The following is a 26,047-nucleotide window of genomic DNA, read 5'->3' as shown; positions in this document are numbered from 1 at the left end:
CACCAGCCTGGGGGCAAAATTTCCAAGCAAAACGGGCACTTTGTTAGGGAGAAAATGCCTGAGTCCCCTTCCCTTCCTTTTGTTCATGCCCCCGTCTCTTCTCCCGGGGCCACATAGTTCATCTGCTGCTGCAAATCTCTGTGCCACATCTCAGCTTCCAAATACAACTTTTGCACCAATAAAATATGTCCGATGGAAGAGAATGGGGTCCAGCCCACCCACACCACAGCTCTCATACCTTTTTTTAAAAGGTGACCTGAAAGACTTACCTGCCAAGCTCGAATTAATTTCACTGCAGAAATGGAAGTGCAGGGTACATATCTCTAGGAAAACACCACCTCGGGAGGCAGAAACCGGGAAGAGAGGGACCACCACATTCCCTAAACCCTCCAGTCCTGCGTCTCTCCCGGAGCAATTGATAATCTCACTAACACCTACAACAGTGTGCAGGAAGCTGCCTTCCTAACACCGCCCTCGGTGTTCGTGATTTTGCAACTCTCTCACCCTTCAAATCTTAGTGCAGCACTGGCAATTAGAAACCTGCACACATCTGGGGCCTGGGACGGGGTGTTTTGTGCATACATTGGGAGCTTCAGCTGGCAAAAGGGGCTCTCTCGGCAGCCTCATCTCTCTCCGGGGATTTATTTGAATCTGCAGATTGTGTCATGCCAAACCTATCTCCTTGCTCAGTGTGAATCACCTACTCGGGAAGTCACATGGACCCAAGATTCCCAGAATGCGAGCTCTGTTCTGGGAAATACCGGGGGTATCTTCTCTCCTATTAGCCACAACCTTTAAATAACTACTTTGATCAGAAGGCATGACTAGAGAGGGTATTACAAAGTGGAGTTGCTATTGCAGTGAGCAGAAAAGAAGTCAAGGCAAAAGCCAGCATTCTTCCTACAGCAAACAGTTCCCTGGAGCCCCTTCCTCTTTTTGGCTGGTTCAGACTTTCAAGGCAGCAGCAAACGTCTGGTAGAGTCTGGAATAAATACATAAATCTTCCTGTTTCAGACCTATGACATGGCAGTCCTAATCCCTAACCTAATCCAGAGTTAACTGAGTCACCTAAGGATATTTTAGATTGAATCTGTCATTTCTTTGCTCCTTAGACAAGAAGCAGAAATGAGGGGACAGGATGCTCTACATGGATTTGTCATATTGGGATGCTAACAAATATAGACTCATTTATTACCTAAATCTCTCAGAGGGTAAGAGCATCATTTTTACTACATCTTATTAATAGCGTTAACAATAACATTAGTAATAGAACAGTTAACCTTTGTTAGGTTGTAAGTACTGTTCAGAACACTTTTCATGAATTATCTCATTCAATATCCCAACACTTTTATGAATCCAGGTACCCGGTCTTCTCCCCATTTTGGAAATGAGAATACCTGGTGGTGAAAAGGCTAAGTAACCTGCCCACGGTCACTTAATTAAAGGCGACTTCAAGACTGAAATCCAGATCCATTTAACTTCAGAACAAGTGACTTTCACTGCTGTCCATCCCCATTGAGCAGGCACTCAGAGTAGACCCCATCATTCATATCTTTCACATTTGAAATCTGTGACCGTTTATGTGTAACTCACCTTGAAGTTATTCTTCTGCTATATAAAAGGGTTTGTGAAAAAAATATCACCACAGGTTCAAGATCTCAGAGAGCATGACCAAGTTTCTTAAAAGAACAAACTGCTTTTAAGCACTCAGGTAGCACCTTCTTCCTGCAATTCATAGAAATATTTTTCCTAAGAATTATTATATATTCAATTAAAAAACCCACAAGTCCACTTAATAAATCATTGTTCCTCATTACTGAATGTTCTCGAATGTGATTTTTTAAAATTCTAAGTAATCACTGATTCTGACTTTTTACGAATTCAGACTTTTCTTGTTATCATGATGGTATGGTTGTAGAACTTCTCTTCAGAGATGTTTAATACTCATAATATCCTCAGGGAAGATGGAGAGTAGCATTTCCCTCATCTTATCAATATTCAGAAGAATTTGCATAGACCCTTAACAAGTCAGTGGCACAGAGCACACAATGTACAATGTATAATAAACCACATCGTTCAGAACAATTCATCATCCATTCAGAGATTCATCACACTACGTGCAGGGGAGACTAAAATACCATTTTAAAGAGCACCATAACTCTTTAAAGTTGTATGGCTTTGGAATCCAGCAAACCTGAAATCAAATCCAGGCTTCCCAACTTACTAGTTTGGTCTGGCCAAGACATTAAAAGTTTCCAAAAGTAGTTAGTTACAGACAGCTGAGTATGTTCCTGTTAGGCACTGCCTTCTAGATTGTGCTGATTAGTTCAGCTGACTAGATCAAAGAGTTCAGTGTGAGTTACAGATTTAATCCTCATGTGGACTTATTAGTTTCATACATGTTAGAAAGTGGCCCATGGCCAGGCATCGGCTGTTTGTACAAGCAAAGGGATATAATGTCTGCTTTCATTACAAAAATTTAAGGAAGAATACAGTGGAGACAGTATCTCCACTTTGAAGTTCATAATTTAGGGAATCATGAGGTTCAATTAATATCTATAAGGCATCACACACACTCCTGGGAATGGGTACGTGAAACGCCTTCAGTACCCTTCACCAGATCACTGGATTTCAAGCCCTTTGAGGATTCTCAATGGCCTGTACTTTTTTTTAGGCTTGCATTTTCCAATGTCTATAATCCCATGAAACAAACTAAGTATATGAGGGTTAACTGATAGCCAGATAAAATTTCTATGAAAGGTTTTCATAAAGCTCAAGAAGGGAAAACTGTTACCTATTTGGTGGAGGAGGAGGTTAAGTCCTAAAAACACAACCAGTAAAGTTACCATCAGATAGGGAGTTCCCACAGTAATACAGCAGATTAAGGATCCTGCGTTGTCACAGTCACGGTGTTAGTCACAGCTGAAGCTCAGATTTAGTCCCTGTCCCAGCAACTTCCATATGCCACAGGTATGGCCCCCCCAAAATTTGCTATCTGATAAAGGAAGAAGTTTAAGAACTTTCTTTCACGGTCATAAAAATTTTTAGACCTAATCTTTCTGCCTTCTACCTATTGCATCAGGAATGGAATGAGGGAGGAAATAATTAGTACTTCTTGGCCCCAAAGTCAAGTCATAATAAGAGACTGCCATGGTTGTTTGTTTGTTTTGTTTTTTTCTTTTTTTTTTCTATTTCTGAGAGAATTTTCTCTTAAAGTATCAAAAAATATACTTTTTGCCATGGCTGCATCATTCCCTGTTGGTGTTCTCAGTAGAATAAAGTAAAATTTTTTGCCATTATTTCTCTGCAAATACTCAAAATTGAAGGAAAACAAAAAGAAAAAAACAATATAGCGATTATTTATTTTATGTTATGTTCCCTATACCTTAAAAGTTAAAAATAATGAATGCAGGGAGTTCTCACTCTTTCACAGTAGGTTAAGAATCCAACTGCGGAGGCTCACGTTGCTGTGGTGGTGCAGGTTCGATCCCTAGCCCGGTGGAGTGGATTAAAGGATCTGGCATTGACACAGCTGCAGTGTAGGTCACAGCTATGGCTTGAATTCAATCCTTGGCCCGGGAACTTCCATATGCAGCAGGTGTACCCATTAAAAAACAAACAAAAAACCACAAGAAACAGTGAATGCAGTATAATTAAAAGGTTCCAGAAATTTTCCCCTACTTGTAATTAATTCTAGTTTCCCTCTGAAAGTATTAGCATCTTGAGGGAGGACCTCCCTTCTGCTTTGCATTTTTCCAAAGAACTTGTTCTACTGTTCCACAAATAGGGAAAGTCAATAGTTAAAGTTAACAACGACAAAAGCAATTGAAGACAATGTCAGTGCTATGAACTTTCTAAGAATCCAATCAGACAAGGGGATGGTATTCATTACTATCAAAAGTAGGCAACGCATGGCCAGTTACTAAGCCCCAGCAAAGCATGGGTTCACAAGGCAGCAGTTAAAAATTGAGTGTGATAGGAAGGACAGAGTAGTTAGAGGCTGTTACCAAAATTAGTGAAAACAGAAAAAAAGTTTAAGGTTATTTGATACAGTAAGTCAGAGAGATGGAAAATTCTCATCCACTGAGCCAGAAACTTTAAGGAGTGTTCAGTACCTCAGACAGCTCCCTGGGAGCCTTACTCTGAGTTCCTCTAGTCAGCCCGTAAGTGACCATCAAATGCTCCATCAGATATCATATCCTTAACAAGTGCTTTGGTGTTTTCAAAACAAATGCACAGACTTTGACTTCCACTTCCAAGAAATTGGAGTGGATATCCCTGTTCCTTGTTCCTATGCCTTCTATTAAACACACACACATACACAAAAACCTAGACATTATATATAAAACAAGCATAAACAGACTCTGAACGACATCGAGAGAAGCAGACTGACTAGGGACCTCAGGACCTAAGGAACAACCTATCAGTGAGTTTCCTCAGTTTTCTTTTTGTCTGATAAATCTCGGACTAGATGTTGGAGAAATAGCATACAGAAACACATTAAGGTAGAAACAAATAAAAGCCCTATGAACCCCCCAAAAAGGGGGGGAAGGTCAAGGAAGGCAGAAAACTTACAAAGTAGTTGCTATACTCCAGCCAAACACCATAGGAAAAAAGCGTGGTTTCACCCCTATCCAGACCAGCAAAGACCAAGTGGGGACTCTGAACCTCCACCCTTGCTAGGCTATAATGAGGCATCCCAACTTGCCCATCTGTGTGGTGTCAGAAGGCCAAGGGGGAGCAAGAACTTTTAACTCTGCCATGCAATACAAAAGTCTCATCTGCATGGTGGAAATTTAGAGCCCCTTATGGGCCTTGAATTTTTTTCACAGTAACAAGGAACCACTCTCCATGCCCTCTGTGTTTATGTCAGAGGAGGCCTTTTACCACTATCTTTCCATAAGAAGGAAAGTCCTCTGCTACCATTTCAGTATCAGAGGAAGCCTGGGGGGAGCCAGGTCTTCAAACCCTTCCCAGGAGTAACAAGCCCATTCCCTGAGTATTAATAGTAATTAGAGAGCCTAGACTTCCACCTGGAGTGGGCAGTAAGGAGGTGGCTCTCCCCACTGTTCCCTAAAAGAGCAGTGTCAGACATGGCCAAGTAAACCAAAAAGTTTAAATAAGATCCAGAGTCTTATACTAACAAAAATGTTTTGATTTCAACTGAAGACCAGGAATAACAGCAAGAACTAAGACAATCTCAAACAGAATGAAAGGAAACATCAGAGATGCCAACAGTGAGGTGATAGAGATGGTAGAATTATCTGACAAAGGATTTTAAAGTAGCTATCATAAGAGTGTTTCAATAAGCAATTATGAACACACTTGAAACAAATGAGAAAATAGAGTCTCGGCACAGAAATTAAAGTATCATCAAATAAAAATACAGTATAAATAAGAACAAAATGGCCATTTTACACCTGAAAAACACGGCAACCAAATGGAAAACTCAGTGGATGGGTACAACAGCAGAATGGAGGACTCAGAAGAGGAAAACTCAGTGAAGTGGAAGACAAAAAATAGAAGTTACCTAATATTAGCAAAAGAGAGAAAAGAGATAGAAAAAAAAAAATGAGCAGAGCCACAGGGACCTGTGGACAACAAAAGGTATAACTTTTTTATGTTACTGAAGTCCCGGAAGGAAAGGAGGCATGGGTGAAAGAGAAGTCAAAAAAGGAATGACTTAAAAAAACTTCCCAAATGTGGTAAAAGAGATCTACCTAAAGATTCAAAATGAGTGAAATGCAAGCAGATTAATTTTTTTAAAAAATCCACACCATGACATTTGTGATAGACTGAATTGTACCCCTCAAATTCCTATGTTGAAGTTCTAACCGCCATTGTGACTGCATTTGGAGATAGGGATTTTAGGAAGTAATTAAGGATGAATGAGTTCATATGGGTGGGATCCTAATCTAATAGGATTAGTGGCCTTATAAGAAGAGGAAGAGAGAGGTCCAGAAGGCAGCCAGCAGAAAGACAGGAAGAGAATTCTCTCTAGAACCCAACCATGGTGGCATCCTGAGCTCAGACTTCTAGCCTTCAAAACTATGAGAAGATTAACTCCTGCTGTTTAAGCCACCTAGTCTGTGGTGTCCTGTCATGGCAGTCCAAGCTAAGACAACACGGCACAGCCAAACTTCCAAAATTAAAGACAAAGAAAAAAATCTTGAAAACATTAGAGAAAAAATGACATCTTACCAATAATGCAAAAGTTAATCAAATGAGAGAAGATTTCTCATCAGAAGCCACAGAAGCCAGAGCAAGGTGACACAAAACTTTTCAAATGCTGAAAGAAAACAACTGTCAGCCTAGAATCTTCATTGAGTAAAAATATCCTTCAGGAATAAGGGGAAATCAAGATATTTTCAGATGAAAGAAAACTGAAAGAATTTGCTGCCAGCTCACCTACCTTAATGGCTAATGGAAGTTCTCTAAATAGAGGAAATTATAAAAGAAAGAATCTAAAAAGCTCAGGAAGGAAGGAATGACACAGTAGGCAAAACTATAGGTAAATAAAGTAGACTTTTCATTTTCTCTTGATTCTTCTAAACTGTGTCTGACAATTGAAATAAAAACTACCACGCTGTCTGATGTGGCTCTAGATGCATGTAGACAAAATATTCAATGTTATAAATGAGGAAAGCTAAAAAGACATAAAGGGTGGTTTATATGAGGTTTCTGCATTTTACACAAACTGAAAATGATGAGACCAGTTGACTATGGTTTTGTATATGTGTGTAATACCTACAGCACTTTAAAAACTATACAAAAAAAAATACACCCAAAACAACATAGATAAATCAAAATACTAAATCTAAAAAAGAATTCAAGTAACCAATATGAATCCAGAAAAAATAAAAAAGGAACAGAGAGGACAAACTGAAAGGAATAATAAAATGTTAAACTTAAGCCCTAACATATACATATCACTAAATGTAAAAGGTCTAAATATATATATGAACTAAAAGACAGAGTATGGCAGAATGGATTGAACACTCACTTCCAATATAATGATAGATAGGATGAAAGTAAAATGATGGAAAAATACACATCATACACACATTAATCAAAAGAACGTAGGAGTGGCCTTTTAAATACCAAATAAATTAGACTTTAGGGCAAAAAATATAACATGTACAAAAAGGATTATTAAATAACAACAAAAAAAAGACCAATCCATCAAGAATGCATAATACTAAGTGTCAATGCACCGAACAACAGAGCTGCAAAATAGGTGAAGCAAAACTGTTAAAACTAAAAGGGAAAATAGACCGATACAATTATACCTGGAAACTACATACCCCTCTCAGCAATTCATAGAACAAGCAAATAGAAAATCACAAGAATATAGGAGAAATGAACATCATCAACGTCTCTATCTAACTGACATTTATAGAACATTCCACCCAACAACAGAAGAATACACACTATTTTCAAGGAACCATGGAAAGCCCACATCCATACAACCCACGTTCTGGGCCATGAAGCAAACCTCAACAAAATTAAAAGAATTGATATCATACAGAGTACGTTTGCCAACCAAAATGGAATCAAACTAGAAAGAATCAACAGAAAAATAACAGGAAATTCTCCAAACAGTTGTAAACTAAACAAGACACTTCTAAATAATACATAAGTGACAAAAGGAATCTGTGAAAAATCAAGTAATGCATTAAACTGAAGGAAAATAAAAATACAACCTATCAAAATTTGTGGGACAGAGTTAAAGCAGTGCTTATAAGGAAATTTATAGCACTAACTGCATATATAGAAAAGAGAAAAAGTCTCAAATCAATCGTCTAAGCTCACATCTCAAGAATCTAGAAAAAGAGGAGTTCCCATCGTGGCGCAGTGGTTAACGAATCCGACTAGGAACCATGAGGTTGCAGGTTCGATCCCTGCCCTTGCTCAGTGGGTTAACGATCTGGCGTTGCCGTGAGCTGTGGTATAAGTTGCAGACGCGGCTTGGAATCCTGTGTTACTGTGGCCCTGGCATAGGCTGGTGGCTACAGCTCCGATTAGACCCCTAGCCTGGGAACCTCCATACGCCGCGGGAGTGGCCCAAGAAATGCCAAAAAGACAAAAAAAAAAAAAAAAAAAAAAAAAAGAATCTAGAAAAAGAGAAAAATAAATCCAAAGCAAGGAGAGAAGTAACAACCAATAAAAATGAAAACAAAAAACAATGTATAAAATCAGTGAAACAGAGATGGTTCCTTTAACAGATAAATAAAATTCGACAAACCTCTTGCCAAGGCTGAAAAAGAAAAAAGAGAGAAGACACAAACTATCGATATTATGAATGAAACATGAGTTATTATAAACTCTCAGACATCAAAAGAATAATAAAGGAATACTACAAACAACTCTACATACATAAGTCTGGCAATATAAATGAAATGGACTAATTTCTAAAAAAAACACTGTCTACCACAAATCACCCATGCAGATAATTTGAATAACCACTTACCTACTAAAGAAACTGAATCAATAGTTAAAATACACCCCCAAATGAAATATCCAGACCTACATGGTTGCACCATAGAATCCTATCAAAACTTTAAATATTTAACTTCAACTACAGTATCTTCCTTAAACAGAGGAGAAGGGAAGACTCCAGTTCATTTTATGAAGCTAGCATTACTCTGACACCAAAAATGAGATAAAGACAGTAACAAAAAGAAAACTACGAATCAATATCTTTGATGAACATAGACACAAAAATCCTCAATAGAATATTAGCAAATAGAATTTAGCAAATATATACAAAGAACTAAACACCAGGATCAAGTGGGGTTTATTCCAAGGACACAGGTTGCTTCACAAACTATAGAAATGATCCTTGAAAGTATAGTCTTACAGGTTGCTTCAATATTCAGAAATGTATCACTATATTCCACCATGTCCCCAGGCTAAGAAAAATCACATTATCATATCAATTGATGAAGAAAGAGATTTCGACAAAATCAAACACCCATTCATGATTAAAAAAAAAAAAAACTCAGAAAAATTTGAGGGGGAATTTTCTTCTCTTGTTAGTGAACATCTATAAAAAGCCTAGAACTAACAACAGTTGATGTCTAAATGCTTTCCCCTGAACATCAGGAACAAGGCAAGGGTGTGTCATCATTCTTTTTCAACATGGTGTGGGAAATTCCTGCCAGTGGAATAAGGCAAGTAAAGAAAAGAAAATTCACACATACGGAGTACCCGTTGCGGCTCAGTGGTAATGAACCCAACTAGTATCCAGGAGAGTATGGGTTCAATTCCTGGCCTTGCTCAGTAGGTTAAGAATCTGGCATTGCAGTGAGCTGTGGTGTAGGTCACAGACTCGGCTTGGATCTGGCATTGCTGTGGCTGTGGCATAGGCCAGCAGCTGCAGCTCTGATTCGACCCTTAGTCTGGGAACTTCCATATGCTGCAGATGTGGCCATAAAGGAAAAAGAAAAGAAAGAAAATATACATATAATTGAAGGAAGAAATAAAACTGTCTCTATCTGCAGATAAAATGACTTTCTATGTAGACCATCCCAAGGACTCTACACACACACACACACACACACACACACACACACACACACACACACACGGATGCACATTCTCATCTGCGCAAACCTAGAACTAAGTGAGCTTAGCAAGGTCACAGGACACAAGATAAACACACAGAAATCTAATGTATTTCTATATACAAACAATGAACATATGGACCTGAAAAAATTAAATACCATTTACAATTGCTCCAAAAAATTAAGTATTTGATATAAATCTAACAGGACTTGTATGTTGAAAACTACACAATGCTAATGAAAAATAAATAAATTAATTAAGAGATATACTATGTTTGGGGATTAGAAAGGCTTACATAGTAAAGATTTTAATTCTCCCCAGTTGATATGCAGGTTTAACATGACTTTGGTCAAAATCTCAGCGAGAGTTTTTCATAGATATTCAAGATAATTTAAAATTTATATGGAACAGAAAAGGAACTGGAATAGCTAAAAAAAAATATTGAAAAAGAAGAACGAATTGGGAGGAATCATTCTACCCAATTTCAAAACTTATATAGCTGCAGTAATCAACACTGTGTGGTATTGGTGGAGGGAGAGATATATAGACCAATGGAACAGCATAGAGAACTTATAAACAGACCTACACAAATATGCTCAACTGATTTTTGCCAAAGGTACAAAAGCAATTCAATGAAGAAAAAATAGCCTTTCAACAAATGGTGTTGGAAAATTGTACATACCTATGTTCAGGCAAAAACTGAACCTCGACTTAAATCTCATTCTTTATACAAAAATTACCTCCAAATAGATCATGTACTTAAAAATGAAATATAAAAGTATAGAATTTTTAGGAAAAAAAAATGAGAGAAAATCTTCAGGGCTCTTCAAAGAATTCTAAGGCTTGACAGCAAAATCATAAGTCATAAAAGGAAACTTAATAAACTGGTCTTCCTCAAAATTATAAACTCTTACTCTGTGAAAGACAACATAAGAGGATAAAAAGACAAGCTACACAGTGGGAGAAAAAAAACTGCGAACTATCTGTCTAACATAAAACTAGCATCTAGGAGTTCCCGTCATGGTTCAGCAATTAAGGAACCCGGCTAGCATCCGTGAGGACACAGGTTTGATCCCTGGCCTCACTCAGTGAGTTAAGGATCTGGAGTTCCCGTGAGCTGTGGTGTAGGCCACAGACATGGCTCAGATCCCGCACTGCTGTGGTGTAGGCGGGTGGCTACAGCTCCCATTCAACCCCTAGCCTGCGAACCTCCATATGCTGTGGGTGTGGCCCTTAGAAGACAAAAAACAAAACAAAACAAAACAAAAACTAGTATCTAGGATGTATTTTGTACCTCAAAACTGAACAGTTGAAAAAAAAACCCCACTTAGAAAATAAGCAAAAGACCTGAAGTGATTATTTTATCTGAGGATATGCAGATGACAAATAGGAATATGAAAAGATGGTCAACATCATTAGTGATTAGGTAAATGCAAATTAAAACCACAGTGAGATATCATTACACATCTGTCACAGTGACTAAAATAGAAAACAGTGACAACACGGTGCTGGCAAAGATGTGGAGAAAGTGAATCATACATTGCTAGAGGGGATGTAAAAATCATACAGCCACTCTGGAAAACACTTGGCTGCTTTATAAAACCCTGAACATGCAACTTCCTACCAATTGCACTAGTGAGTATTATTCCAGCAAAATGAAAATGTATATTCACATAAAAGTTGGTACATAAATATGCATACCAGCTTTTTCCATAATAGCTAGATCTGGAAACTACCCATACATCCTTCAATAGGTAAGTAATTAAACAAACCGTGGCATATATTTTGCTCAGTTAGTCACATAAATCCCAAAGGTTGCATAATACATAATTATATATTTGTATAATATTCCCAAAATGGCAAAATTATAAAATAGAGAATGAATTAGTTCTGCAGTGGAGATTAGTTGCCAGAGTTTAAGAAAGAGGTATGGTGAGAGGGAAGTCAGTTTGGCGATAAATAGGTAACCTGAAGGATCTCTGTGGTGACAGAAATATTCTATATCTTGACTATATCAAAGTCAACACCCTGGTTGTGACGGTGTACAATAGGTTTGCAAGATGTTACCGTAGGAGAGAGTTATGTAAAGGATACTGAGATCTCTCTGAATTATTTCTTATAACTGCATGTGAATATAGTTATTTCAAAATAAAAAGCTTAAATTTAAAGAGGTGGGGAAAAGTTCCACATATTCTCTGATTATTTCATTGGTTAGGTCTTTTTCCCTGGAATTCTCTAGATGTAAAATGAGACTTGCCCCTATTTACAAGACATAATCACTAAAGAATAGCCTTCTCTTTTCTAGCAGATTAGTTAAAAAAAAAAAAATCTAGGGGTCTGAGAAGTAGAACATTCCCTCTTCTAACTCATCACCAGGACTCAGATTCTCAAAGATAAAGGAAACTGAATCATCAAGCTCTTCCTTTACAGTACTCTAGAAATTACAATGATTCTTTCATTAAATAAAATTGCTTTAATACTTAGCCTCACTCATCTCCAAAGTAAACCATTCCCCCCTTTTTTAGTTCAAAGCCTGGGGTGCCATGTTTAGTAAAATATTATTCTTTTACCCCATGTGATGCACTTTTGGACTGAAGAAGGAGACAGCATCTAAAATACACCCAACCAACTTTCATAGAGGTACCTTCATAAACACTTTAATTGGACTTCTCCAGACTCAACTTCTTGCTGCAATCCACTACTGGTAATGGCTACTTCCTCCAGATTGACCCTTATTTCTAAAATGAAGAGACTATAAAAGATGAAAATAATAGAGGAATTCCTGTTGTGGCTCAGCAGAAATGAACCGGCTAGTATCCACGGGGATGCAGGTTCGACCCCTGGCCTCGCTCAGTGGGTCAAGGATCCGGCATTGCTATGAGCTGTGGTGTAGGCTGCAGACAAGCTCGGATCCTGGGTTGCTGTGGCTGAGGCGTAGGCCAGCAGCTGTAGCTCCAATTCAACCCCTAGCCTGGGAACTTCCATACATGGCAAGTGCGGCCCTAAAAAGACCAAAAAAAAAAAAAAAAAGATAATAATAATAGATAATACAAAAGAAGATAAAAAGAGAATAAAAAATTAATAATAGATAACATCTACTGAGCACTTGCCATGTCTAGAGAACTATGTTAGATTTATATGGTCTCAATTAATCGTCACCACATTCCCAAATGGTAGATGCTATTATCATCTGCATTTTGTCAGCTCATGTAGGCTTAGAGAGTAAACTGACCTTCCCAAGGACACAGCCAGGACACAAGGCCACACAGATTTACATCTAGACCCTCTAACTCTAAAGCCCACAATCTTAGGAGCTACTCTAGGGTTTTAAGCTTCTTTTAGGATCTAAGAATTTGATTGTTCCATGCTCTCAGAAATATCATGGGACAGAATTTCGACACTGGGTGGCAGGTTAGTCTCTGAGCTCTTATCAACTCTTAGACCGTGTGATCTCCAAGGAGTGTGGGGTAGGTACACTGCAGGAGCAGTGGGTGGAGGAGTTAAGAGTGCATTCATACCGGTGAGCACAGACCCTCAACAAATCCAAGCCTCCATCTGTCAACATCACCACAGTGGAGCTCCGGATAGAGAACCTGCGCTCCGTCTCTGCTGCATATCTTGACATGTTTTTCAGCCGGTAACTTTTCGTTAGACCAAAATTCTCTCAAAAGGTGATCATCAAACCACATTTCTCACAAGCGGGTCTCTGCCACACTTTTGTTCCGATTCCCATTCTCATCGGTCTCTCTTTCCCTCTTTATTACAAGCACTCTTTTCCTTCCTCACTTTCTGCCCTTCAGCAGAGGAGATGTCACATCCCTATTTAACCAACCCTTGCACAGCTTGAAGGAAGGAAACGTCTTGAGGCTGGAGAAACCACACCCCATCCTTCCTCTCTGAGAGAGTGAAAAATAATATTTTTGGAAAATTTTTATTTCTGGGTTCTCATGAAAATAATTATTTCTGTATGAACTTGCACCAACACATTTTTTTTCTTTACAGCATTCTGAGACTATACCAGAAAATATACATGACCATTAAAAAAAACCTTAATTTTACTTCTCTTTTTCATTTTCTTTCTCCTCTTTACATGTGTGCCTACACATGCACTTACATAGCACAGGTGCACACATAGCTTTTCAGGCATTCCTGTCAGTGTCTCATGAAACTCTGACTAGTTACAATAGTCCTTCATAGCACACTGCTGGGTGCATAAAAGCCTATTCCAGACCATACAGAGAAGACGAGCACTTCCCACTGAGACAAGCCAGAGTTTCAAAACTGTCATAAAAGTAAATAACCAAACAGAGGCTTGCTTATTTGCTGTGGGGAATGGTCTGTCCTTGTGGAAATACCACTATTCAGTTTTTTTAAATCCCTCAAGGTCTCACTTTAGCATCCCTCAAGCACTCCATGGGCCCATGGCCCATACCTGCCACAGAGAAGGGTCATGCAGGATCTTTAAGATATACCCAAATGCTTGAAGAATTAACCTCCAAAGGCGCCCTCGTTGTCTTTCATGAGCCCAGACCTCTTCTTCCTTCCATCAAAGCACCTCATTCTCCCTATCTTGCACCTTCAGCTAATCAAGACATAAAGTCAACTTCTGCACCCCTGGGCAAAAGGACCAGAAATGTGATGAGATTATTAAAGCAGTGCAGTATCTAAAATACTTCACTGTCTATGAAATGATCTTTCAAGCAGTCAATTCACATGGCTGCATTATTTTCTTTAGTTTAACACTGTATATTGATACCCAAAAAAAGAAGTGTCCAGGGTTGTAGAGAGAAGTCAGATTGGGAAGCAATGCTTGCTATCAAAACAGCAATATATGGGAGTTCCCACTGTGGCTCCGTGGTAATGAACCTGACTAGTATCCATGAGGACACAGGTTTGATCCCTGACCTCACTCAGTGGGTTAAGGATCTGGCATTACCATGAGCTGCTGTGTAGGTTGCAGATGCGGCTTGGATCCCACATGTTGCCGTGGCTACGGTGTACGCCAGCAGCTACAGCTTCAATTCATTCAACCCTTAGCCTAGGAACTTCCACATATGGAAAAAACAAACAAACAAACAAACAAAAGAAAAAAAACCAGAAGTATGGGGAGTTTCCACTGTGGCTCAGTGGGTTAAGGACCCAACATAGTCTCTGTGAGGATGTGGGTTCAATCCCTGGCCTCACTCAGTGGGTTAAGGATCCAGCATTGCTGCAAGCTGTGCAATAGGTCACATGTGTGCCCCAGATCCAGTGTTGCCATGGCTGTGGCACAGGCCTCAGCTGCAGCTCTGATTCGACCCCTAGCCTGGGAACTTCCATATGCCACAGGTATGGCCTTAAAAAGAAAAAATAAACAGCAACATAGCTAATGGGAAGACCAAATGCAGACAGACAGAATTATCTCTACCTTGACCTTCTCCTTAACTAAGAAGTAAAAGCAGATATACAGTATATTGGAGCACATAGTCAAAGACCCATTTGGAATCTGTGGCATGTCTCAGGAAGTAGGGTCAGACCTCATGGCACTGGTTTCCTATCTACTTCCTATCCCAAATCTTTTTTTTTTTTTTTTTTTTTTTTTTTTTGTCTTTTTGCCATTTCTTGGGCCGCTCCCACAGCATATGAAGGTTCCCAGGCTAGGGGTCTAATCCGAGCTGTAGCTGCCAGCCTACGCCAGAGCCACAGCAACGTGGGATCCGAGCCACATCTGCAACCTACACCACAGCTCATGGCAACGCCAGATCCTCAACCCACTGAGCAAGGCCAGGGATCGAACCCGCAACCTCATGGTTCCTAGTCGGATTCGCTAACCACTGTGCCACGACAGGAACTCCTCCTATCCCAAACCTTTTAAATCTGAGGTCAGCAATCTTTTTGTAAAGGGCAAGATAGTAAATATTTTAGGCTTTGTGGTTCATAACAATCTCTGCCAAAACTAATCAACTCTACCATTGCAGTGCCAAGATTATGTAAACAATGACGAATGTGCAATACGTACACAAGTAAGTATGGCTCTGTTCTAATAAAACTTTACTACAAAAGTAAGTGGCGAACCACACAAGGATTATGGGCCACAGTTTAACAACCCCTGATCTGGATGCTCACTGGTAAAGCCCAATGGGCACTTACATTTGTTCAACAGTGTGCATAAAAATAAAGAATAATAAGAGAGGATTTATTATTCCGTTCCAGGTACTAGTCTAAACTGCAAAGTTATAACGACTGGAACAAAGAAAAACTGGTACAAGCATTGCTGAAAGATCTCTGAGCACAGTAGAGAGCCTAGTATATATAAGAATTTGTGCAATACAGGAATCCACAAATCAGTAAGGGATAAGATGAATTACTTAATACACTGTACTGGGAAAGTCTGCAATTTGAAAAACAAAAACAAGTAATTTGGCTTAGTACTCTATGCCCAAAATAAATTTTATAAAGATTAAAAAGCTAAATTAAAAAAAAAAACACTAAGGAATATTTATCTTGTCTCTGAATCGGGAAAGTCTTTCTGAACATAGGAAAAACAATTGGAGAAATCATAAAAGGATAAAATCAATAGTTTTTACTAAATAAAAAATATTTCTGCCCCTCAAAGACCATCATAAAATTAAGAAGCAAAATTGAAAGAAAAAATATTTGCCACAAGTATGTATTTATAACACCAGTTACAGTGTTGGTTACAAATTGGTTTCTTGCTTGTGATTAATGAAATGCTTCACAACATCTGTGGGCTGTGTTTCACTGAGGCAAGTGTATACCCAACAAGCCTAAGTATAGTCAAAAGAATCCTACACTTAGAGGCAGAAATCCAAAGTTCAAATCCTGGCTCAACTACTTACTAGGGTTGAGGGTGATTTATTTATTTATTTATTTATTTATTTATTTATTTTATTATTTTATTTTTTTTGGTCTTTTTGCTATTTCTTGGGCCGCTCCCGCGGCATATGGAGGTTCCCAGGCTAGGGGTCGAATCGGAGCTGTAGCCACCGGCCTACGCCAGACCCACAGCAACGAGGGATCCGAGCCGCATCTGAGACCTACACCACAGCTCACGGCAACACCGGACCCTTAACCCACTGAGCAAGGGCAGGGACCGAACCCGCAACCTCATGGTTCCTAGTCGGATTCGTTAACCACTGCGCCACGACGGGAACTCCTTTTTTTGTCTTTTTAGGGCTGTACCCACCACATATGGAAGTTCCCAGGCTAGGGGTCGAATTGGAGCTATAGCTCCCAGTCTATATCACAGCCACAGCCACAGCCAAGCCAGATCCGAGCTGTGTCTGCAACCTACCCCAGAGCCCACGGCAACACCAGATCCTTAACCCACTGAGCGAGGCCAGGGATTGAACTCATGTCCTCATGGATACTAGCTGGGTTCATTACCACTGGGCCACAATGGGAACTTCCAGGCACACATTTAACCAGAGCTTCAGTTTCTTCACCTGCAAAATAACACTTGTAATACTTACTACACCTGGCCAACTGTTCAATGAGGTCATATGTGAGAGTATCTGGCCCTGGGCTGACACATATCAGGTATCATTAGAGATCAGGGGCATTTTCCTTTGGAAGCTACTAGAGTGACCTCTGGTTTGAGAGTCCATTATGCTTTGATGGGAAGAGAGGATGTTGTAGACATCAGGTTGAAAAGTCTTAGAAACTTTCTACTTTACCTAAATCACATCCAAGAGAGTCTAAGAGGTTAAGTCACCTACTTAAGGTCATTTCAAGGTCATTTGGGATCTTCTAGTTGAATATTTTTCCCATTAGATAGTCAAAATCATCTTCTCTCCCACAACCTCACTCTTAGCATAACTTAAAAAGAAGTGCATGAGACAAATAATTTAGTATGTCTTTTTTGATGAGGATAAAAAACATTCTCCAGACTAAGTATATCATTATTTCCTTCAGTATTAAGTTAGAGGGCACTTGAAGAAAATGTCTGTAATTGACACTTATTATACATAAAGTACTGCATGGGTATTGGGATCTGGAGGTGTACATGGCAAAGAACTTCAAAAACAAGATAAGGTATAGTTTAGTCATCACAGCTAAATGGTATAGCAAGCATAGCACTGTCTTTAGAATTCAAAGTCCAGGATTCAAGTAGCTAGCTTTGGAATCTTGGTCACATATTCTAACCTTTGGTGTGTTCATCCATAAAATTAGAACAGTCATTTCTAACTTGCAGGTGAGTGAGGATTACATAAGACAAGTGGGTTCTGTAAGCAAACATAAGCCCTCGTCATGCTAGGCAAAAACATAGCCTCTGACATTAAAAAGCCCACAGAAAACAATAATGTGTCTTCTGACTTCCTGATAAGACGCTCTAGGCTACACTTGCTCACCTTGCTATGCTTCCCCTATGCCTACAGCCACAAAGAGCCTATATCACAGGTGCCACGATGAAGCCAACTGCATGTGACTATCTGATGCTGGGTTTGAAACAATGACCAGTGAGACCATGCAACAACTTTAAAAAGCGAATTTTAAAATTGATTTTTCTTTGCTTTTGTCTATCGCCTTTTAAATTACAGCAAAGTAAGGAAGAAGAAGATAATTTTAAGAAAAACATTCAATTAACTCTGAAAATCCAACATAATAAACTGAATAGAGATCTGTCTGACTACTGTACCATTTCTGTCTGCCCCCATCTGTCTATCCATCTATTATCGTCCCAACTCTCTCGATGGAGACCATCAGATACTGAAAATGGGACTTTTAAAATTTTGCTGGTGCAATGAAACCTAATTACCTTAAAGTGCTTTACAGAGGAGAAAAAAGAATAAAATGCAGACGAGTTTTCTTCAGCTGCTCCCCCTCTCCTTGATTTTCCCAGGAGCACAAGTCAAGATGTGTTTTAATGATTGTCACAAAAAGTTCTGAAGGCTTATTCTTGACCTTGGGATCTCACAGCATTTATCAAGTGCTCCTTGTGGGTTTCATTTAGCTGAAACTACAGTAATTGGATGGGACAGAGAGCATCCTACTTTCTAGGCCTTAAAAGACAGTCTAGGACATAGTCCCAAGAAATAAAGAGATTCTTAGAAGTCTAAGTTGAATCTGCCACAGATCTAAACATTTGCATGAGGATAGTTTTTAGCATCCCAGAGAGTACATCCTCTCCCATGCAGGTGACCAGAAGAATGGCCACCAGCCACCTTATACACAGAATATTTTCCAATCACTCTTTGGCCCCTGAAGGAATGAGGCACATTCATCATATGAAGGGGTAAGAGGGTTTCCATTATAAGTTCAGGAAATGTGGGTTCTTAAAATTACATCTGTACTGGCTCATTGAGTTTAAAGTCAATAAAATGCTATTTTTAAACACTATTAATTTCCATTTTTGTGGTAACTTAATAATCTGTTTAATTAACTTAATTACTTTTGAATGAAAAGTGCTCATTTTTAATAACTTTTTTATGATGAGGAGAGTTACATATACATGTGTTGCTTAATGTTCAGAAAATACAGAGAAGTTAAAAAAAAAAAAATCTAACTTATCCTTAAGTCCATGATCCCAGAGAAGCCCGTATTAGCATTTTGCTTTCTTTCCTTTCCTTCTATTGTTTTTCCTTCCTGTGTGAGGTGAAACTGTATGGTATATGTAAAGTATGGTGCTTTTTTAGGAGGAAGTCCTGGTTTTACTTGAATCACAATTCTCCTCAGCTCTTTAGCAAATTATTCTGCTTAGTGATGAGACAACCATTGGCTAATAAACAATGACAGCCAGCCAGAAAAAAAATGTAGGGACCTGTAATATTACCCTGGTTAAAACGTTCTGAAAATGAAAGAAAATCAAGTTTAATCAAACTGCCTAATTTGCTAAATGCTAAACCAAGATAGCCAGCTTTAACTTCTCTCCCCAAGAGATTAAAAAAACAGGAGTTCCCGTCGTGGCGCAGTGGTTAACGAATCCGACTAGGAACCATGAGGTTGCGGGTTCGGTCCCTGCCCTTGCTCAGTGGGTTAACGATCCGGTGTTGCCGTGAGCTGTGGTGTAGGTTGCAGACGCAGCTCGGATCCTGCGTTGCTGTGCCTCTGGCGTAGGCCGGTGGCTACAGCTCCGATTCAACCCCTAGCCTGGGAACCTCCATGTGCCGCGGGAGCGGCCCAAGAAATAGCAACAACAACAACAAAAGACAAAAAAAAAAAAAACAAAAACGGGTAAAATTAGTGGAATTCTAAATCCTGGAGTTGTTGAATCACCAAATGTTACATTTGAGGAGTTCCTGTTGTGGCTCAGCGGAAACGAACCTGACTTGTATCCACGAGGATGCGGATTTGATCCTTGGCCCTGTTCAGTGGGTTAAGGATCTGACGTTCCCATGAGCTGTGGAGTATGTAGGTCGCAGATGTGGCTCTGATCTGGTGTTGCTGTGGCTGTGGTTTAGGCCGGCCACCAGAGATCTGATTCAACTCCCAGCCTGGGAACCTCCATCTGCCACACCTGCGATCCTAAAAAAAAAAAAAAAAAAAAAAAAAAAAGGTTACATTTGAAAGAGAGCTGAGCAACTGGAGAATCTACTGGTTTTCAAACTGCATTCCAGGGAACCCTGGAGGATCCTTAAAGTACTCCAAGAGTTTCCAAGTCTTGGGAAGGCACCGGCAGGTCAGGGGATGGAGGATGGGGAATGGGGAGGCTGAGCAATGTTCTTTCCTTCTACCCTCAGCCCCTCTCCCAACCAGAGCAGGTCTACTTTTGTAGGCTTTACATCCTAGATATCTAATAAGATTTTATCTGATCAACTTTTAAACGTTGAAAAATGCTGGTGTGGTACAGAACTCTCATGTTACAGATAAGTAAAATGAGGGTCAGGAATATGAAATTACTTCCCACAGTCCATCCAGCTAATTACTCTCAGAGTTTCGTAGATATTTATCATGTGGGGAGGTGATTATCTGACATTCTGTCCCCTCCCCATCTTGGAGGAAGCCCCTACTGTGTCGAGTACGCTATGAAAGAAGAATTGGGGGTGATCTCCCTTTTCCCATGCTCAAGCAGCCAAGGCATGAACACATGACTTGGGCTCAACAAACTAGATGATCTTCACCCAATTCTAAGTCTCCAGCAAATGATTCTCAAATACATGCAGAGTGGCAGAGGCCTGGCTAGGGTGTTTCTGCCGCCTGGTCTCCCCAGGTCCCCTTTGTTCATTGACACTTGCCGTTCTAGGCACACAGTGACTCTGTCCTCTTCCAATAAGCCAATGTTTGGTTTAAGACAGACAGCACTTCCAGATACACAGAATGTGTGTTAGAACCCAGAGCTTCATACTGCTAATCCACTTGTCTTTCCCCAGCATCACAGAGGTATCACTGTATTTAGCTGGCTGGAATTTTACCATGTAGATTCCATGTAACCATTACATTTCCATTGGGAAAAATGCACCCCCACTCAGAAAGACTCCAAGGGAATATTATAAAGCAAGATATAAAAATGGTTCTTGGTGGGAAGTTAGGTAAAGGTGAGGATTAACATCTGCTGAGCACCTGCGATGCACCGGGCATCATTTTGCAGCCTATCTGCCCCTTGCAGGTAGATATTATGATCCATATTTTACTGGTAAGGAAAATTAACCCCAAAGAGTAATTAATTCCTTAGTTTTGGAGTCAGGAATAAACTCAAAAGCTACTGACCTCAAAGCGAAGAGATTTAGAGATTTAAGTTGATATGTCTTATTGGATTTTATTTTACATTGTAGATAAGATTTGTCCCCTAAAACAGGTTATTACACATACCATAGAGATCTTATCAAGGAATCCTAAAAGTTCTATACCCAGGTCTTCTCAGATCAACTCATTCCTAGCTGTTTATTTTAAATTAGATTAGATTAAAGGTCAGTCAGATAGACAGATATAATTAGATAAATATGCCAATAACAGAGTGATTTATTCTCCAGGCATTTCTCTACACTGCTTTTAGACTGCATGGGGCTTTTTTTGGGTACTGCGTGGGGCTTTCCACTGTGCATGAGGCCTACCACTGGGACCAGCTTGCCCCATCAGCTAACTGCATTTCCCATTACTCATGTTCACCCTGTTTTCCATAACTAAATGAGCATGGCCAGAGGAGATTGTGAACAAACCTTGGCAGAGCATCCTGAGGAAGTAAAGACACCACGCCAAAAGCGGCCTCCAGTCCCTCCCAAGCACAGATGTCTGCTCTCAGATACCAGACACCCGAGAGCAGAGCATGGCCCCTGATTCCCACGTAGGAGAGTTCTCCAGGACAGAGGCTGGCACATGGCACACTTTACTGGAAGGAATTTCATTAATCAGTCTCATTACCTTTCAATTCCATGCACCTGAGCTCCTTCACCCTCTGCCCAGAACCAGCAGTCAGTGGCTTAAAGGGCACATGAACACCCAGACTGACTATGATAAGCAGATGGAGAAAGGGCACCCCCCAACCTCCTTTTGAAGTGTGCTCTTAGGTCAGAGAGATCACCCAGACCTTGTAGCACCTCGTCCAGCCTCACCAGCTCTAGAAGACAATGTCTCCTATGTATCTAAGCACTGTTATCTTAGAATTTCGGTACAAATTGGAAAGAAAGAGGGGGGAGAGGAACCTCCTGAGGACTGTTTTTCCTTACTAGGAAAAGGCACCAATAACTACAGCTACCTGCCAAAATAAAATGGATAGAGAGGGTCTGCAAGGCAAGAGACATCCACTATTTTTAGATATGTACATTTAGCTAATTCTCCTAGACTCTCCCATCTATTTACACGTACTTCAGCTCTTCCTAGGATTATCTACAACCGCAAGATCTCCTTTTCATTTCTCTTCTCTTTTGTTTGTCTTTTTAGGACTGCACCCTCGGTGTATGCAAATTCCCAGGCTAGGGGTCAAATCACAGATGTAGCTTCCAACCGACATCACAGCCACACCAGATCTGAGCCACGTCTATGACCTACATCACAGCTCATGGCAACGCCGGACCCTTAACCCACTAGCAGGGTCAGGGATCGAACCCACGTCCTCAGGGCTACTAATTGGGTTCATTACTTCTGACCCACAATGGAAACTCCCTACAACCACAGGATTTTCTAACACCAACTTGCAGGCCTTATAAATCTAGATCTTACATGACTGTCTTATTGCAAAGCAGTTATAGAAATGTACTGGTTAATTTCTTTCTCTAAATTTCTTGAAAACAAGAAAGGTCCCTCAACACATCATAAAATGTATCACTACAAAACCCCTCCTTTTCTGTCTACCTTATTCATGTCCCACGGCTGTTCTGGAGACTTTCTATCCACCACTCCACAAATCATGTCTCACTTCAGCATACACTACACCTTCTTCACCCCTCTCTGCCCTCACTATACTTTATTCTCTAATTCAAGGGGCACAAAGTAGTAGTTAACAAGAAATACCTGGTCTGAACACATGCTCAGATTGCCTGACGGTAATTGTCTAATTAAATTTTTATTCTGAGCTAATTACATATGTACATATTGTTGTAAGAAATAATACAGAGCGGGAGTTCCCATCATGGTGCAGCGGAAACGAATCCAACTAGGAACCATGAGGTTCGATCACTGGCCTCACTCTGTGGGTTAAGGATCTGGCACTGCCATGAGCTGTGGTGCAGGTTGCAGACACGGCTCAGATCTAACATCGCTATGGCTGTGCTGTAGCGCCGATATGACCCCTAGCCTGGGAACCTCTATATGCCTTGGGTGCAGCCCTAAAAAGCAAAAAAAAAAAAAAAAATACAGAGCAATTCCAGGTATACTTTACCCTTTCTCCCAATGGTAACTCCTTGCAAAATCTAAAGTAATATCACAACCAGAATACTGACATTGATACAGTCAAGATATAGGACATTTTCATCACAAGGGTCCTTTTATAGTCACATCTACTCCTCCCTCACCCATTCCTGATATTAGAAACCCTAAATCTCTTCACCATTTCTATAATTACATCATTTAAAGAATATTATATAAATGGCATCATATAGTACGAAACCTTTTGACACTGGCTTTTTTCACTTAGCATAATTCTCTGGGAATAACACCCAAGTTGTATGTATCAAGAGTTTGTTCCTTTTTATTACTGTAAAATATTCCATGGTACAGATGTGACACATTTGAACCATTCATTTATTAAAAAATATATAGGTTATCTCCAGGTTTGGGGTATTATAATAAAATCTTCTATAAACATCCTTGTACATGGTTTTGTGTAGACATGTCTTCATTTCTCTGTGATAGATGGCCAGGACTGAAATTGATGGATTATGTGGTAACTGCACCTATAGGGTTGTTTTCGTTTTTGTTTTTAACAAATTATCAAGATGTTTTCTAGAGTGGCTGTATCATTTCACATTACCACCAACAATGTATAAGTGAGCCATCCAGTTTCTCCACATCTTTGCCAGTATTTGGTATGTCACTCTTTTTTATCTTAGCTATTTGGACAGGTATATAGTGATAACCTTGCAGTTTTAATTTATATTTCCTGAATGGCCAATGATATTAAATATCTTTTAATGAGTTTATCTGACACTTGTATATCACATTCAATGAAATGTCTCTCCATGCCTTTTGCTTGTACATTTCGCCAATAGGATTGTTTGTTTGTGGTTTTGTTTTTCGTTTTGGGTATTTTTTTTTTACTGTTGAGTTTTGAGAGTTCTTTATACAATCCAGGTACTAATCTTTTGCCAGATACATAGTTTGCAAGTATTTTCTCCCACACCATAGCTTGTCTTCTCATCCTCTTGGCAGGGTTACTCATAGAGCAATAGTTTTGACTTTCATGAAGTTTATTAAGTTTTCCTTTTATGGATTGTGCCTTTGGCATCAGGTCTAAAAACACTGCCTAGCCCTGGATCCTAAAGAAATATTCCTAAATTTTTTCTAAAAGTTTTACATTTTACATTTATGCCTATGATCCACTTTGAGCTAATATTTGTATAAGTTGTGAGACTTAAACTAACGTTCATTTTTTTCCCCAGTGATTATCCTATTGTTCCAGCACCATTTGTTTGAAAGGCTCTATTTCCTCCATTGAAATGCTTCTGCACATTTTTCAATAACCAGTTGGGTATACCCAATACCCCCTCTGTTTCTGGGCTCTCTACTCTGCTTCGTTGATCTATTTCTCCACTAGTACCACACAGTCTTAATTACTGAACCTACATAATAAATCTTAAACTGAGTAGGCTCATCCTGCTTTTCTTTTTCAAAATCGTTTTAGCTCTTCTATTTTACTATAATTTTACGATAATCATGACTGTACCTACAAAAAAGCTTGTGTTAAACCTGTGTATTAGCTTCTGCGGCTACTGTAATAAATTATCACAATGTTAGTGGCTTAAAACAACAGAGATTTATTCTCCCAGAGTTATGGAGACCAGAAATCTGAAATCAAGGTGTCAGCAGGGCTGTACTCCCTCTGGATTCTCTGGAGAAGAATCCTCCCTTGACTCTTCCAGTTTCTGGCACTGGTGGCATTCCTTGGCTTATGGCTCCACCTTCATACTGCCTTCTCTGTGTCTGTGGCTCTCTTCTGTGTGTTTCTTACAATACTTGTCACCTTGATAATCCAAGGATGATCCCATCATGTCAACATCCTTAATGACATTTGCAAATACTCTTTTTCCAAACAAGGGAACATTCACAGTTTTCATGAATTAAGATGTAGATATATCATGAAGGTGTGGGGCACCCTTTAACCCACCACAACCTGGATATCAATTTGGGGGGAACTGTCATTCTTACTATGTTAAATCATCCAATCCATGATACATTATGGCTGTTTACTTATCCAGATCTTCTTAGATTTCTTTAATAGCATTGTGTAGTTTGCAGCACACAAGTCATGAATATGCTATATCTACCCCTAAGTATTTCACTTCTTGAACAACTATAAATGGTGTTATATTTTCAATTTTGATACCTATGTATTCACTGCTGATATAAAGAAGCAAGACTGACTTTGGTATTTTTTTATTGTATCCAATAACACTGCTGAACTTATTCTACAGGGTTTGGTTTTTTTTTTTTTTTTTTTGGTAGATTTCTTGAGATTTTCTATGTAGATAATTATGTCATCTGCAAATAGAAACAGTTTCATTTCTTCCTTTCCAGTCTGTATGCCTTTTATTCCTTTTCCGCCATATTCCATTGGCTAGAACTTCCAGCACTATATTGAATAAGAGCAGTTAGATCAAGCATCCATGGCTTATTCCTGATCATGGTGGAAAGAACTCAGTCACTCATCATTAAGTATAATGTCAGCTTTGGGCATTTGATAGATGCTCTTTATCAAGTTGAGGAAGTTCCCCTTTATTACTATCTTTCTGAGAGTTTTTATCATGAATGGGTGTTAAATTTTGGCAAGCACTTTTTCTACATCAATTGATATGGTCATGTGAGTTTTCGTCTTTAGCCTGTTAATATGGTAGATTGCATTGGTTGACTTTTCCATACTGAACCAGACTTGTACCCAACTTGTCCATGG

General features: G+C 39.4%; 1 protein-coding gene across 43 annotated transcripts in view; it reads right to left on the bottom strand.

The window, feature by feature from the left end:
• The window catches only part of NRXN3 (neurexin 3), a 1,642,123-nt gene that overhangs the window by 1,405,441 nt on the left and 210,635 nt on the right, over positions 1–26,047 (bottom strand). For 7 of the 43 annotated variants that reach the window (XR_014811224.1, XR_014811225.1, XM_084969932.1 and 4 more), the window contains exon 1: positions 270–527. The exons of 34 other annotated variants lie outside the window; for them this stretch is intronic. The gene's annotated coding sequence lies outside the window, so the exon portion shown is untranslated. Of the gene's footprint in view, positions 1–269; positions 620–26,047 lie in introns of those variants that run through there. 2 more of the 43 variants (XM_084969934.1, XM_084969931.1) reach the window with 1 other exon arrangement.

The sequence above is a fragment of the Sus scrofa genome, chromosome 7, assembly GCF_054392235.1.
Source record: "Sus scrofa isolate SSC_HxYL_T2T_F1_AM1 chromosome 7, Sscrofa_HxYL_maternal_Yorkshire_Landrace_v2.0, whole genome shotgun sequence".
Taxonomy (NCBI): domain Eukaryota; kingdom Metazoa; phylum Chordata; class Mammalia; order Artiodactyla; family Suidae; genus Sus; species Sus scrofa.
The sequence above is the reverse complement of the archived record's forward strand: the minus strand, read 5'-3'. Positions and strand labels throughout refer to the sequence as shown.